Source organism: Mustelus asterias, chromosome 7, assembly GCF_964213995.1.
Source record: "Mustelus asterias chromosome 7, sMusAst1.hap1.1, whole genome shotgun sequence".
In the NCBI taxonomy this organism is placed as follows: Eukaryota; Metazoa; Chordata; class Chondrichthyes; order Carcharhiniformes; family Triakidae; genus Mustelus; species Mustelus asterias.
Window position 1 is genome coordinate 86,319,613 of NC_135807.1, and position 14,221 is coordinate 86,333,833.

A 14,221-nucleotide genomic window follows, 5' to 3' on the forward strand; every position below is an offset into this window, starting at 1 on the left:
ACAATGTGTACAGCCTGTGTATCTTCAATACATATATAATAGGCAATCTGAAAATGAATCAATAAGCTTTATCTTTTGTTTTCCTAAAGCTGTGAACTCTAGAAACTGCCATTAGAATTTCAAGTGGACCATGTAAACAGAATTAATTATCATATTTTCTCAGTAAAACTCCAGTTACACTACCATGTGTTTCTAAGTAAATATACAGTTATACAAATATAACTGATGAATATGCACAGATGTATATTTTAAACTTATGGATCCTCAGACAAGCACATACATAGGTATAGCTACATGTTTCACACCGGGTATATTCAGCAGGGGTTACATATTGGAGAAGATCGTTTAATTTTCCAGAAATTCAGGACGTTGGAGTTTAGATAACTGATGAAAACAGATCTCATGCTAATACCAAATACTCATAATGTATTTACATCAGTATCTCTGTGGGGGAAAACAGACAAACCGTACTGAAAACAAAATTATTTAAATGAAACGAGAGCTGTGACTTTGCGATGAAAGAATTGGTGCGCAGATTTTAGCCTCTTTTACCAGCTACGGTAGACGTTTATTAAGTGTCGCACTTGAAGTAGATACTGAGCTATAATGATAACAACCAGAGAATAATTGTGTGTTTTACATTTTTTTTTGAAAAAAAAGAAAACATTGCTGGTAAATAAAGTCAATGAAAATTTTCAAACCACTCGCAAATCGATATAACTTTAAAAAAATCATAACCAATTTCGAAATGTGTTTTCTCTCGTCAAGAGTACCAACTTGGAAATCAAATCAACTCCTGTTTATGCCCGGTCAGACACTTTTACATGAATTATATTTATTGGAAAATTAAGTTTATAGAGGAAAAAGGCGGATCATTTATTTTCCGGGCGAAAAAAACTTTAATTAAGTTTTATATTTGATTAAGTTTGTTTGTGTCTTTATATTTGCTGTGCCGCTGAACGGCGACACTGGGGACCATCAGCTGAGGATGGATGTGTTATATTTCCCGTGTGTTCACTTGCTCAGCTCTTTTGTTTGAAAGCGGGCGAAAACAACCTTTCGAAAATTTTGTGGCGGTCAAAAATACTCGGTTGCCAAGAATGGCAGCCACTTTCCTGAAGAAAAACGAAAACCTCCAATTCTCCAGTTAACGCGGGAAACATTCAGTTAATGACGGTTAAAAAAAACCCGACGGTCGCATCAAACTCCATCATCACTTTGATGTTATGCATTTACGCGCGATGAAAATAAAAATACCGCTCACCTCTCGGGGAAAATAACACTACTGTTTTTTTTCCGAAAGCGTCACATCCAGAAAGGAACCGATGAACTTGGGAACGGGAGGAGTTAGAGAGAGAAGATAAAACATTGACCAGAGGTTGCTGACAGTTAAACTCACTCGCTTCAAAATGGAGGACGGGCCGGGACGGGGAGGGAAGGGATGGACTCGCACTTACCGGACACACTCTCAGGGCTCCGGCGGCTAGACTCGGCTCGGATCGGCAGTCAGGGAGATCTCGACGGGCCTGTCAGGGGCAACGTCCGGCCCTCCCAACCGCTCTCAGCCTCTTCACCGGCCCCGGGGGAGGCGAGGCGAGGCAAAGCCCGACCAGAGCCAGGCCGCTCCCCATCCCCTGCTGCAAGTAAACACTTCTCATCTGGGTCGCTTTTTCACATTTTTTTCTTCCTTCTCTTTGTTATTTATCTACTGTCCTAAGTCAAAAGCAAAAGAGGGAAGAAAGTGCCCGGTTGTGCTTTGTTGTTATTTTGTTCCTGTGCAGCTGCTGATCTGACGATAGCCTTCCTGACTCTGCGGTTGCTAGGATACCGTCGTTGCAGCATGAGGGAGTAATTGCCATTTAAACTCTCTCTCTCTCTCTTCAGCAACAAAACCTTTTCTCTCAGCTCACTTAAAACCCTGCCGCCTCAATAGCAAAATCCAGCTAGGGAAATCACTCGCACCATTTCTGATTTAACAGTCTCAAACGAGAAACACTACACCAGGCAGATATGTGTGTGTGTCCCACACTAAAACATCTATCGTATAGATTGATGGAAATTTGACCCATGGCTGGACAGGAACTTCATGAAGCGAAAAACACAAACTGTGTTTGTGCTGTGAGATACAGGAAAGGGCAACATCCTTGGTAAATAACACGTTAGAACCTCACTGTCTACCCTATCTCCTTTAAAACAGAATTCAAACCATGATTTGACCAATCTTTAATACCATGGGATTTGATTTGATTTATTATTGTCTCATGAATTGGGATTGTTTCTTGCATGCTATACAGACAAAACATACTGTTCATAGAGTATATAGGGGAAAAGGAAAGAAGACGGTGCAGAATATAGTGTTACAATCACTTCTACCTACTCAAGGAGCTCACAAAGATATGCATATGTGCAGCTGTCGCCACAGGCTTTTGAGTGCTTACTCATCACGCTGTGTACAGGAATATGCTCATTATCTTCTCATTGCATTAAAAAACCATAATCAGGAAACTAAATGACACCCAAATGCATTAAGTTCTTCTCTGATCTGTTTATTCCATCGATGTCATCAGCACCTAATTTGCACTTTTACTTTCACTGTCGTTTGAGCTTCCCGGTGAAAATCGTTACCTTTTCTAAGAAAAATCCCTGTTGTCAAATCATTATGAATTATTCTCATACTGTGGTTCAAATGTTTTCTGTAACATCTGCTAAAAAAAGCTTCAAATACTATCCGTACAACAGAATCATCATTTTGAAACTGAGCTTTTGAACATCTCATAACTTACAACGGCATTTGTCAAAACTTTCAGCCCGCAATTAATTAACTTTGCTTCATATTTTTTGTTCTTTCATTGGATGCGGCTTGGAGAGGTACTTTCAGACAGTGATGTCCCCATCTGCTGCCTTGGTACTTCAAGATGGTAGAGATTGTGAGTTTAAAAGTTCATCTTGCAGATGGTACACAGTTCTGCCAATGCTTTTGTTGATGGTGGGGACTTCAGTGATTGCAATTCTGCTGAATGTTGAGAACAGATAGTTAGATTTTCTCTCACTGATGATGGTCATTGCCTGGCACACCTGTGGCATGATTGTTACTTGCCACTTATCAGCCAAAACCTGATGTCCTGGTTGTGCTGTAAGTACAGTAAGAGTTTTAACAGGTGTGCTGTAAGTAGACATGGATTGTTACATTCAGCTGGGCTGAAAAATGGCAAATGGAGTTTAACCCTGATAAATGTGAGGTGATTCATTTTGGTAGGACTAATTTAAATGTGGATTACAGGGTCAAAGGTAGGGTTCTGAAGACTGTGGAGGAACAGAGAGATCTTGGGGTCCATATCCACAGATCTCTAAAGGTTGCCACTCAAGTGGATAGAGCTGTGAAGAAGGCCTATAGTGTGTTAGCTTTTATTAACAGGGGGTTGGAGTTTAAGAGCCGTGGGGTTATGCTGCTGTTCTGTGCTGTACTGTTCTATGTTCTATGTTCTATTATCTAAAGAGTTGCGAAAGGCACCAAATGCTGTGCAATCATCAGTAAAGATACCCACTTTTGACCTTATGATGGGGGTGGGGGGATTATTGATGAAACAGCTACAGATGGTTGGCCTCAGAAACTACCTCGAAGAACTCTTGCAGCAATGTCTTGGGACTGAGATTGCTGACCTGCAACACCCACAACATCTTCCTTTGACTCTAACCAATTTTCCCCTTGATTTTCATTGACTTAAAGTTTGCTAGGACTCCTTGATCACAGGATCACAGAATTGTTACAGCACAGAAAGAGGTTATTCAGCCCATTGTGACTGCACTGGCTCTCCGAATGAGCAACTCATCTTGTGCTATTTTTCTGTCTTTTCTGCAGAAAACTCTGCACATTCTTCCTTTTCAGATAACAGTTGAATTCCCTTTTGAATGTTTTGATTGAACCTGTCTCCATCACATTCTCAGGCATTGCCACACTTGGTCAATATTTGCCTTGATGTCAAGGGCAGTCATTCTCACCTCAGCTCAGTTCATTTATCCATGTTTGGACCAAGACTGTAATGAGGTTTGGAGCTAAGTAGCCCTGGCAGAACCCAAACTGAACATCAGTGAGCAGGTTATTGCTGTGCATATGTCACTTGATCGCAAGGTCAATGACATCTTACAATTCCATCACTTTGCTGATGCTGAAGAGAAGACTGCTGGGGCAGGTAGGATTTGTCCTTTTTGTGCACAGAACATACCTGGGCAATTTTACACATTGGGTAAATGATAATGTGGTAGGTCTCCTGGAACAGCTTAGCTAGGGGCACAATTAATTCTGGGGCACACATCTTCAGAACTACAGCTGAGATATTGTCAGGGTCTATTTCCTTTGCTGTATCCACTGCCTTCAGCTGTTCCTTCATATCACATGGAGTGAATTAAATAGATTGAAGACAGGCATCTGAGATGCTAGAGACCTCAGTTGGAGGCTGAGACTGATCATCCACTTGGCCCTTCTGGCTGAAGGTGGATGCAAATGAAAAGTTCTGAAGTTTATCTTATCTAATTGCAGAGTTTATTTCATTGCTGAAGGCCATCTGTTAATTCATTAATTCTTCTTGTTTAAATTTTGTATGGCTTCTCAAAACTCACTATTACAGAACAGAGTTCACAAGGTCTGTCAATAATATGAAGTGGAAAATATTGTTGTTTAGGATACTCATCCCTTCAACAGTAATTGCAGAAAACAAAAATTATGGTCAGATTTTTAAAGACAAAAATGTACATTTGTGATTATTTGTATTGGAATATAAGTGATGTTGTCAAAGTCACAGTTCCTTCCTGTCCATAATTGCCCTGACAGCATGGCACCAGCCTTTTCTTTGAACTGTGACATTGCACATACCAATGGTACTCCCTCAATAGTATTATATAGGGAATTCCAGGATTTAGACCCAGGACTGATCAACAAATAGCAGAAAATGTCCAAGGCAGAGTGGTGTATGAAGTCAGAGTGGTGTATGTCTTGGTGGGGACCTTGAAACTGGCAATGTTCGCATGATCTTGCTGCTCTTGTCCTTTATGATGGTAGAGATTGTGGGACTGGCTAATATCTCTTGTGAAATGCACCACCTTCAACATTGCAGCATTCCCTCAGGGTTGTGCTGAAGTGTCACACTAAATTGCGTACTCGGGTCCCTGTGTTTGGCTTCAATCCATGCCCTTCTGACTCAAAGGCAAGGATACTACCCTGAGTCAAGCTGACATCCTGTTATAACTGGCAAGTGGAAAAGGAAAATTCATTGGAGGATTCATTGCAAATTCACATCAGGCGGGAGAAATGGTATTAAATCCCTCTGCTTAATTTTGCCTCCTTTCCACTGGTAATCTGCCTGAATTTGGATTTGACTGAAGAGATGACTTCAGCACCTCGGATTCTCGGATTCGTTTAAAGTAAGGGAATTTGCAACATGCCACAGTGTTTATAATATTTGGTCATTTGTTTCTATTAATTCACTTTATAATCATTTCAACTCCAATTGAACTGATTTAAAAAGAAGCGACACATTCAACCTGGTGAAAAAAAGACAGAAAATGCTCAATCACAACTATTTTTAACATACAAGTGTAATAAATTCACACAGCTTTTAGTGTTGTATCTCCTGAGATCTGAGCTATGCAGAATCTTAGTCACATTTTCTTATTTCAGTGCTCACTAATCTTGTTTCTTTTGGTGTTTTTCTTGAGAAGCCTTTAAAGCTCAAAAATGGCTATACTGTAAGCAAAGTCTGACTGATGTCACAGACAATTTTATGATGCGTGGCTCTGTACATGATCTTTTTCTCAAAGTGATTGATTTAGTTTGAATAGCCCAGTAACAAGCTTTTGTATTTTAAAAATTAGGAAGGTTAGTTTGTTTCTCACACACTTGCCCTGGAGTTATCGAAAATGTGATTCTCACATGACTGATCCACACTAGCACACACATAAAAATTAAATAAAGTTGATCGTAAAACAGTAATTATAAAAATCGAATTTAACCCAGCCTCTGTTTCAGTCAGGCCTGATATTTCAAATCAAATTGTTACTTTAGCTGAAAGGAGATCTCAAAAATGCAGTAATTTCTCAGTAATTGTTATGGCTTCTAGAGTTGATCTGCCTGGGGGATGTTTTCATAGATAGGCTTGAAAATTGGACAGGTCAGAGGAGTGAGAAAGAGGCTTAGTTTCTCCTTCAAGATAGTTACTTTGCTGCTTAACTGGTTGCAATGCCAATGCTTAAATGGCAATGCCTGTTGGACCCTCTCTCTCTTTATATTGGAATTCTGCCTGCATCTCTGAAGATGTCTCAGAAAAGCAGTTCGAATTTTCTAGTGTATCTTTAGCAGAGAGTCAAGATGGCCACTGTACCGTGTGAACATTAATGTAGAGTCATGGTCCCAAATAAGTGACTGTGGCCATTTAATTAACAGTCTGATGTCTTGTGCTACCTGTGATTTTTTTTAGATGGCCAAAATCTTTAGATTTGACAAGGCAAATTTTCATTTCTACAATGAAAATGTTGATGAAGTTTCATTTCCCTCCTGGCCAGAACTTTAGTGAGTTAATATCAGAAAAGGTATTTTTGTCCTCTTTATTTCCTTGAGAGATAGGGTGGTTTAATCCACAAAAAGTGTCTGGTCGCTCTGAGGAATCATCTTAAGTTCCAGTTTTATTTATTTTTAAAATGTAGTCTTTAAAAATGTCTGTAAAGATTTATAATAGCATCATGCAGGTACTGTGTCATCGCACTGAGAGTAAGGTTCTGATCTTCCTGTCAGTATTTGAAGATTGGATGACTAGAAAGTAAAATTGCACTTTTAAAAATAAACATTGAAGGCACTTGTATTTTTTTAATAGTAGTTCTTAAAATCTGATCAATGTTCCATCAGTCTACTACACCAATAGTAGTTAGGGAGGCACCAAGAAATTTATGCAATGAGAGATCTCACAAGAATACATTCAGACTACAGTCCCCAGCACATGCAGATTAAATGCAGAATGGTTTTAAAACAGCAGATGGTGTTCAAATTTATAATTAAACACAAATGCTATTAGAATTTTAAGTGATGTAACATTAATACATGATGGTAACTAGATATAATTAAGTTAATTAGAAAATACTTTTCCTAATCATTCAAAATATTTAAGTTCTATTTTATTGAAATTGTAAATATGATTGTCACGGTTTAGTGGCAGATGTGTAAACAATTATTTAAACCTAATTCATGTGACCATTCTTGTTACACAAGCTACACAAATTCCATGCAGTCCAGTGAATGTGAAAAATATTGGGAGCTGGTTAGTGCGGCAGGATTTTGGTTGAGCAGCAGCAGTTTGACTTCGGGTGAGTAATTTGTACACATAATAAAATGCCATTATTAAACAGCCACCGAGAATAATTGAAAGCTTCTGTAGTTTCATCTCCCGGTTTTTAGGAACAAATGCCCTGCACTTCTGTTCAGTGTGTCTTTTTGCAGTTAGCGTATTTTGGGAATATAATTTTTACATTAAATAATTAACTGTTCCTGTTAATCACTTGTCTTTATCTTACGCCAGAGATGAAGCTAATGCCAATTTGGAAAAATGGAAATACTGCAGATGCTGAGAATCTAAAATAAAAAGAGAAAATGCTGGAAATACTCAGGCCAGCCAGAATCTGTGGAGAGGGAAACAGAGTTAATAGGCTAAATTTTCATTCAGCTGGAACTGGAGATGGGGGCCAACAATTTTCCACTGCCAACCACACTGCCAAGTTGCTGACATGTTCCCATCTCCGGGCCATAATAGAAGAGACTGCTTCGGCGGGGTGGGAGTGGAGGGTGGTACGGGTCAGGATGGGTGGGGTAGTGATGGCTACTGACCTGCAAGTGGCAAGGAGCTATTTAAGTATTTACGTTGGACATCCGACGCCAACACAGTTTTGATTTGGACCTGGAAATGGTCCTGACATTGAGGGCCTCACAACAAAAATCCTGCCCAATGTTTCAAAAATTCATCAGTTCATCCCAAGCATGCTACACTTACTATATGTCATGTTTAAAATCACTCATGCATGTACCAAGCTGATATTTTTCTGAAATAAATCCATCTTATTTGCATTTAAATGAATAACTGCTTCCATCATCTTCCTAGATAGCCTGTTTCATAGATTGACCACTTGCTTACTAAAATTCTACAAATTAATTTTAAATTTACCCTTCAACCTCCAGCACAAGCCATGTCCTCTGGCTTCACTTTTCTGGAGAGGAAGAAATAGATTAACATGGTTTACATTATCTAATTGGTTTATAATCCTATAAAAAGCAATCATATCATCTCTCAACTTTCTCTTTATCAGTGAGAATTTGTCCAATTACATAAGTACTCCAAATCATACCTAGCCTTCATCCTCTCAAACATTCTAGTTGCTCTTTTCAGTATTCATTTAATAGCTGCACTATCTTTATGTACTGTGGTGACCAGAACTGTGCACAGTATTCTAAGCGTTGTTGCACCAATGATTTATAAAGTGGCAGCTAGGATTGCCTCATTATTGGGGCTCAATATTGCCTTTTAATACATCTGATTTGCATAACTTGCTGCAACCAAGCCTTATTGCAAAACTTCAATTTCATAGAATCATAGAAACCCTACAGCACAGAAAGAGGCCATTCGGCCCATCGAGTCTGCACTGACCACAATCCCATCCAGACCCTACCCCCATATCCCTACATATTTACCCACTAATCCCTCTAACCTACGCATCTTAGGACACTAAGGGCAATTTTAGCATGGCCAATCAACCTAACCTACTCATCTTTGGACTGTGGGAGGAAACCGGAGCACCCGGAGGAAACCCACACAGACACGAGGAGAATGTGCAAACTCCACACAGACAGTGACCCAAGCCGGGAATCGAACCCAGGTCCCTGGAGCTGTGAAGCAGCAGTGCTAACCACTGTGCTACCGTGAAGCAGCAGTGCTAACCACTGTGCTACTGTGAAGCAGCAGTGCTAACCACTGTGCTACCGTGCAGCCCAATTTGTCAATCAAAACTCCCCAATTTATTTCAGTTTCCTGGTTGTTATATTGCTGACCTGGTAATCCAAAGGTTTGGATTAATGATCCAGAGATATGAATTCAAATTCCACCACCACCACCACAGCTGGAGAATTTAAATTTGGTTAATCAAACCAATTTGGACTAAAAGGTAGCATCCAAGCAATGATGACCATGTGTTATATATCAAAATGCTCACCTCACTTGTACAGGAAAGACCCAAAAGAATGAAATGGTTTCCACATGGTGGGTTACTTAATCAGTTATTGGAGCTTTATTAGATAGGTGCTGCTTGCTTACAGTCCAAGATGAAAGAGAGGGAAAATCTCTCAAATACCTCTGAGGATGTCACTACATAATCACATGACACACAACACAGAGCTGCATTGGTTTACAATACATAAAACCATGTAATTACTGGATTGTCATAGAAACCCATCTGGTTTACTAATATCCTCTAAAAAAGGACAACTGCTGATTTACCCAGTCTGGCCCAAATGTGGTTGACTCTTAACTGTCGTCTTAAAAAGCCTAGCAAGCCACAGTTGTCAAGAAGGCAGCTCATCACCATTTCTCAAGGGCAATTAGGGATGACCAATAAATGCTAGCCTTGCCAGTGACACCATATTCCATGAATTAATTTCAGAAATCCTTTCCTGGATTTTTTGTTCCCATGTGAAGCACTTTGCATTTCTTTACACTGAATTTAATTTGTCACCTACCTGCCCAATATGTTATTAGTCTTTTCTGATCATGAAATTGAATTCAATTCATTGTAAAATAAAAGAAGAACTTGACAAATTCATAAATGTTGGTTTTGTCAAATGAGAAGCAAACTATTTCATTTGGACTGAGAGATTCTGCTCCCTCACAACACTGTTAAGTGGATGTGTTCCTTGATGGGTCTGTGGATAAATGAAAAGGGATCTTTGCAGTTTGCTCTGCTCCCACAGGAAAGCCTTGAAGGGTGAATTGTTACGATCCAATTGCAACATGGTTAGGGCTTAGTAGAATGTTTTCTTTTCCTAGTTTGCTTTCCTCTTCTGAAAACATGAATGCTGGCACCATTCCTTACCCAAGTGCCTTTTTTTAAAAATCAGTGTGCAGCTGTGCTCCCACCATTTTCCATTTGTTACAATTTACACATTAACCATCCTGGGAAGCATGCCCATGACTGTCCAATATGTGTGAGTCTACACACATTCAGAAATTTGCCCCATATGAGTTTGTCTGCCATTTTTCTCATTAGCTTTCACTAAATAGCACTGAGAGTGAAACTTAGGGCAAACAAGCTAACAGTCATCTGCATCCCGAGTAACCCCCCCCCCCCCCCCCCATATAATCTCATAATGCTACAGTCATGTGAGGAGGGGTAAAAAATTACTCCCCTAATTTACCACTCCAGGTCTGGCTGTAACAGGGTTTAGTTGTGAATTTGGCAAAGATATGCTTTGTCAATTAATCAGACAGGGTTCCTGAATTTTAATCAAAGGCAAGATAAGTTTATTGACACTACTTTCTGAATTAAAAAAAATTAGGTAAATCATAACCCTCATTCATACGTCACACACATTCTCTGGACACAATACATATCCTACTACAGATTTCTGAATATGAAGAAAGACTTAAGATATTTTACACTTCATGAAGAAAAGTAATCAATCAAAGAAATATGCGGTTCACTTGTCCTTTGGCTGGTCTCCATGTGGTAACTCCATGATGCAGCCATATTGTTAATTTTCTTCCTGGGTGTAGTTGTAAGGAGTGAATTTCCATATCTTATCCCAAAAAATCTTGGTTTGCAGTAGATTTTCTCATCTCAGCATGGTTATTCAGCAATATCCATGCACAATATTTTCAGGAGAGAGGGAGAGATACAGCTCTTTGCATCTTTTCAGTCTACCCTCCCAATTTCTGCTCGCTGGCTTGGTAAACAGTTCAAAAGCCTTGCTAACTGTATATTCCAGAGGAATTTGATTACCATGTCTGCTGTAGTCATTGTGTTGTAATACAGGTAAATACATTTTTGATGTCTCATCTTAAAATCCTTTGAAGAGTAATAGTGTAAAATTTAACAGGAGATGGGACCTTTTATGCTCCCCAGAGGTTTGAATTTGAGTCTGTGCCTTTTCACCTCAATTGGATGGAATGCAACATAAGAGCTGGAGGAGGTCATTCAACCCATCAAGCTTGCTCCACCATTCAATATGATCATAGCTGATCATCCACTTAAATGTCATTTTCCCCACATGGTCCCCATATCTATTTACATCATTAGTATTTAGAAATCTGGCAATCTGCTTTAAACATACTCAAACACTGACTTTCTATAGCTCTTTGGGATTGAGAATCCAAAGATTCATAATTTTCTCAGTAAATAAAAACTTTTTCTTCATCTTAGTCCCAAGTGGCTCCCCCCTTTTTTTTGAAATTGTGTTCTCTCATTTGAGACTCACCAACCAGGGGCAACATCTCACCTGTCTACCCCGTCTAACTCTTTTGGTATTTTGTAGATTTCAATGAGGTCACCTCTCATTCTTCAAAATTCTAGAGAATACAGGCTCAGTTTCCCCAATCTCTCTTCATTGCACAGTCCTGCCATTCCAAAACAGGTTTTGTGAACCATCGTTGCACTCCCTCTATGACAATAATATTCTTCCCAAGGTAAGTGAACCAAAAACCAAAACTGCACACAATACTTCAGGTGAGGTCTAACCAAGCTCCCATACAATTAAAGTAAGACTTTACTACTCCTATGCTCAAATATTCTTGTGATAAAGGCCAACATACCATTAACCTTCCCAATTGCCTGTTGCACCTACATGTTAGCAATCAGCAACTTATTGATGAGGATACCCAAGTCCATATGTAGATCTACACTTTCTAATCTATCATTTAGAAATGCACTGTGCATCTATTCCTCCCACTAAAGTGGATAACCTCACAATTTTCCACATTATATTCCGTTTGCCATGTTCTTTTCCACTCACCAAGCCTGACCACCTCACTTTGCGTCATCCACAAACTTGGAAATATTACATTTTGTCCCGACATCCAAATCATTAATATATATTGCGAACAGCCAGGGCTTTATTATGCATCCCTGCAGTGTCCTACTTGAGAATGACCTGTTAATTCATGTTCTTTGTTTTCTACCTGTTAAGAAATCTTTAATCTATACTGATGTATTACCTCCTATTCCATGTGCTTTAATTTTGCTAATCAGCGTCCTGTGAGGGACTGTGATGATAATGTGCTATATATTGTTTTTTTATGTTTAAGGGGACTGTTTACAGATCCAGCTCCATTCTGCAGACAATTGGTGCATCTGAAAAACATTTAGCTCAGATGCTGGGAAAGCAAGAGCAGAATAATTGATCATTTTAGCCATATTGTGTTTATTAGGAGTGAGTTAATGATAGTCTGTGTTAACATCTTTAACACCAGTTCAACTTGCTGAGCCACAACTAAGGAAGACCTGCTCATTACACCTTGGGCTCTTCTAAAGTCCTGATAAAGATTTCAGATAATCAGACATCGGGGCTATTTGTCTGCACTGCCTGTTTGGCCTCCTCTGACAAGGCTTGTTTGCTTGGCCATAGACCAGGTTACCAGGAAAAATGCCAGGAACTTGCTCCTGCAGCTGCTGTGTCTCCCTGACATCACTTGGCTTTTCTAAGACCACTGGATCCGACCAGCTTTGTTCCCGCTCGGTCATTTCTGAGGAGCAGGTCAACCTTGTTCACAAGTAAACCAGAGACGACTACCATAGCCATCATAAGGTCGCATTCGAGATGCACCCAGTATAAATGTATCGGCATTTCTCCTTCCTTGACATCCTTTACCAGCACTTTGGATTGCAGTCTCTGGGTGAAAGGTCCAGTCCCTTCCCAACTGTCGACATGGGCTGGCCCCACTATCCCTGAGTATGGTTTGGGGCTTGCTTGCCTCACTCGGGGGGAAATGGGAACACCTTTCCTTCTCACACAAAATCTTGCAACTCTCAGGGACTTTTCTAAATTCACCTGCACCTACATGGGCATGCTGTTATGGCCACCGCCTGGTCTGCTATGTTCTCTGCCTGATTCTCTTTCTCTACACAGGGCCTATGTGCCTCAATAAATTCTACAGATGTTTTCTGTAACTTCCAACGCACAGTGGTGTCTGGCCTTGGGGCAGTTGAAACACACAAGCTCCCCAGCCTCACATCTTTCTCAGCACCATCTTTCTGGTGTGAGGAGGGGCTCCCTGATTTTCCATCCATCCCTTCTCTCCCATGGTTGCACGGCTTCTGATCAATCTCTCACCTCCTTTTGTTTCCAAGCTGCTCAGTGATTAAGGAAGCTTTTTCTTTGGGATGAGAGCTTGTAGACAAGTTCATAATCATCAGCCAGGGTTTCTGCCTGTCTGGCCCCTGATACTTTCCGTTCCGTTGTGTGTTTTTATAGAGAGAGGAAGTGAACTTCCGAACACTTCAAGAAGTATTATTTCTCAAAGGTTTTTTTGTATGTGGTCTCATCTTTAGCGCTCGTATCCACCATCTAACCTCTTAAGCAATTTATAATTGTAATATTGCAAACTGCTTAAGCAGTTTGATGGTGGATGCGAGCACTGAAGATTTACAAGGTAAGCTGCTTAAGCTATTCAATGTACATCTGGTCATGTTATTTTTGAAGGGTATGGAATTTCTTGCAGTAAACCTCCAGCACAATTTTGTACACACTTAAAATAGCCTTCTTTGCCAACTCAGTTTGTCGAACTCCCATCAGTAAATGGGGAATAAACTTTGTGAGCTTTGCCTGATACTTTGCAGGAGCAGAATCCAGCTTTGTACAGAGGACCACCTTACATGCCCAGCTACTCTCTCAAAAGAGATGAAGATGGCTTCCACCTCTTCCTCATCAAAGTTAGGGATTAAATGGGAAAAATTGAATAACTCAGTACTCGGATCTAACTAGGAGTGCCTTCAGTGGTCACAGGGGACATGCCCCTATGGACTTCACAGATTTTAGACAACCTTTCTTGTTCTTCTCTTTGGAAAACAAATTCTCTCTCCCTTTCCTCTCTTTTTCCCCTTTTTCTTCTCTCTTTATTTATTTTTTCCCTTTCTTTTCTTAGCTTGGAATTCTAGCTCTGGCCATCTCTGTTCTATCTGTAACTTTGCTACAATAAGGGTG

At 39.9% G+C, this 14,221-nt stretch overlaps 1 protein-coding gene across 2 annotated transcripts in view; it reads right to left on the reverse strand.

Moving 5' to 3' along the window:
- Positions 1-1,873, reverse strand: part of tmem200ca (transmembrane protein 200C, genome duplicate a) — a 32,354-nt gene extending 30,481 nt beyond the window's left edge. Inside the window, exon 1 of one of the 2 annotated variants that reach the window (XM_078216427.1) lies at positions 1,458-1,873. The gene's annotated coding sequence lies outside the window, so the exon portion shown is untranslated. The remainder of the gene's footprint in view (positions 1-1,457) is intronic. The other variant, XM_078216426.1, reaches the window with a different exon arrangement.
- Between the last annotated feature and the right edge of the window lie 12,348 nt (positions 1,874-14,221).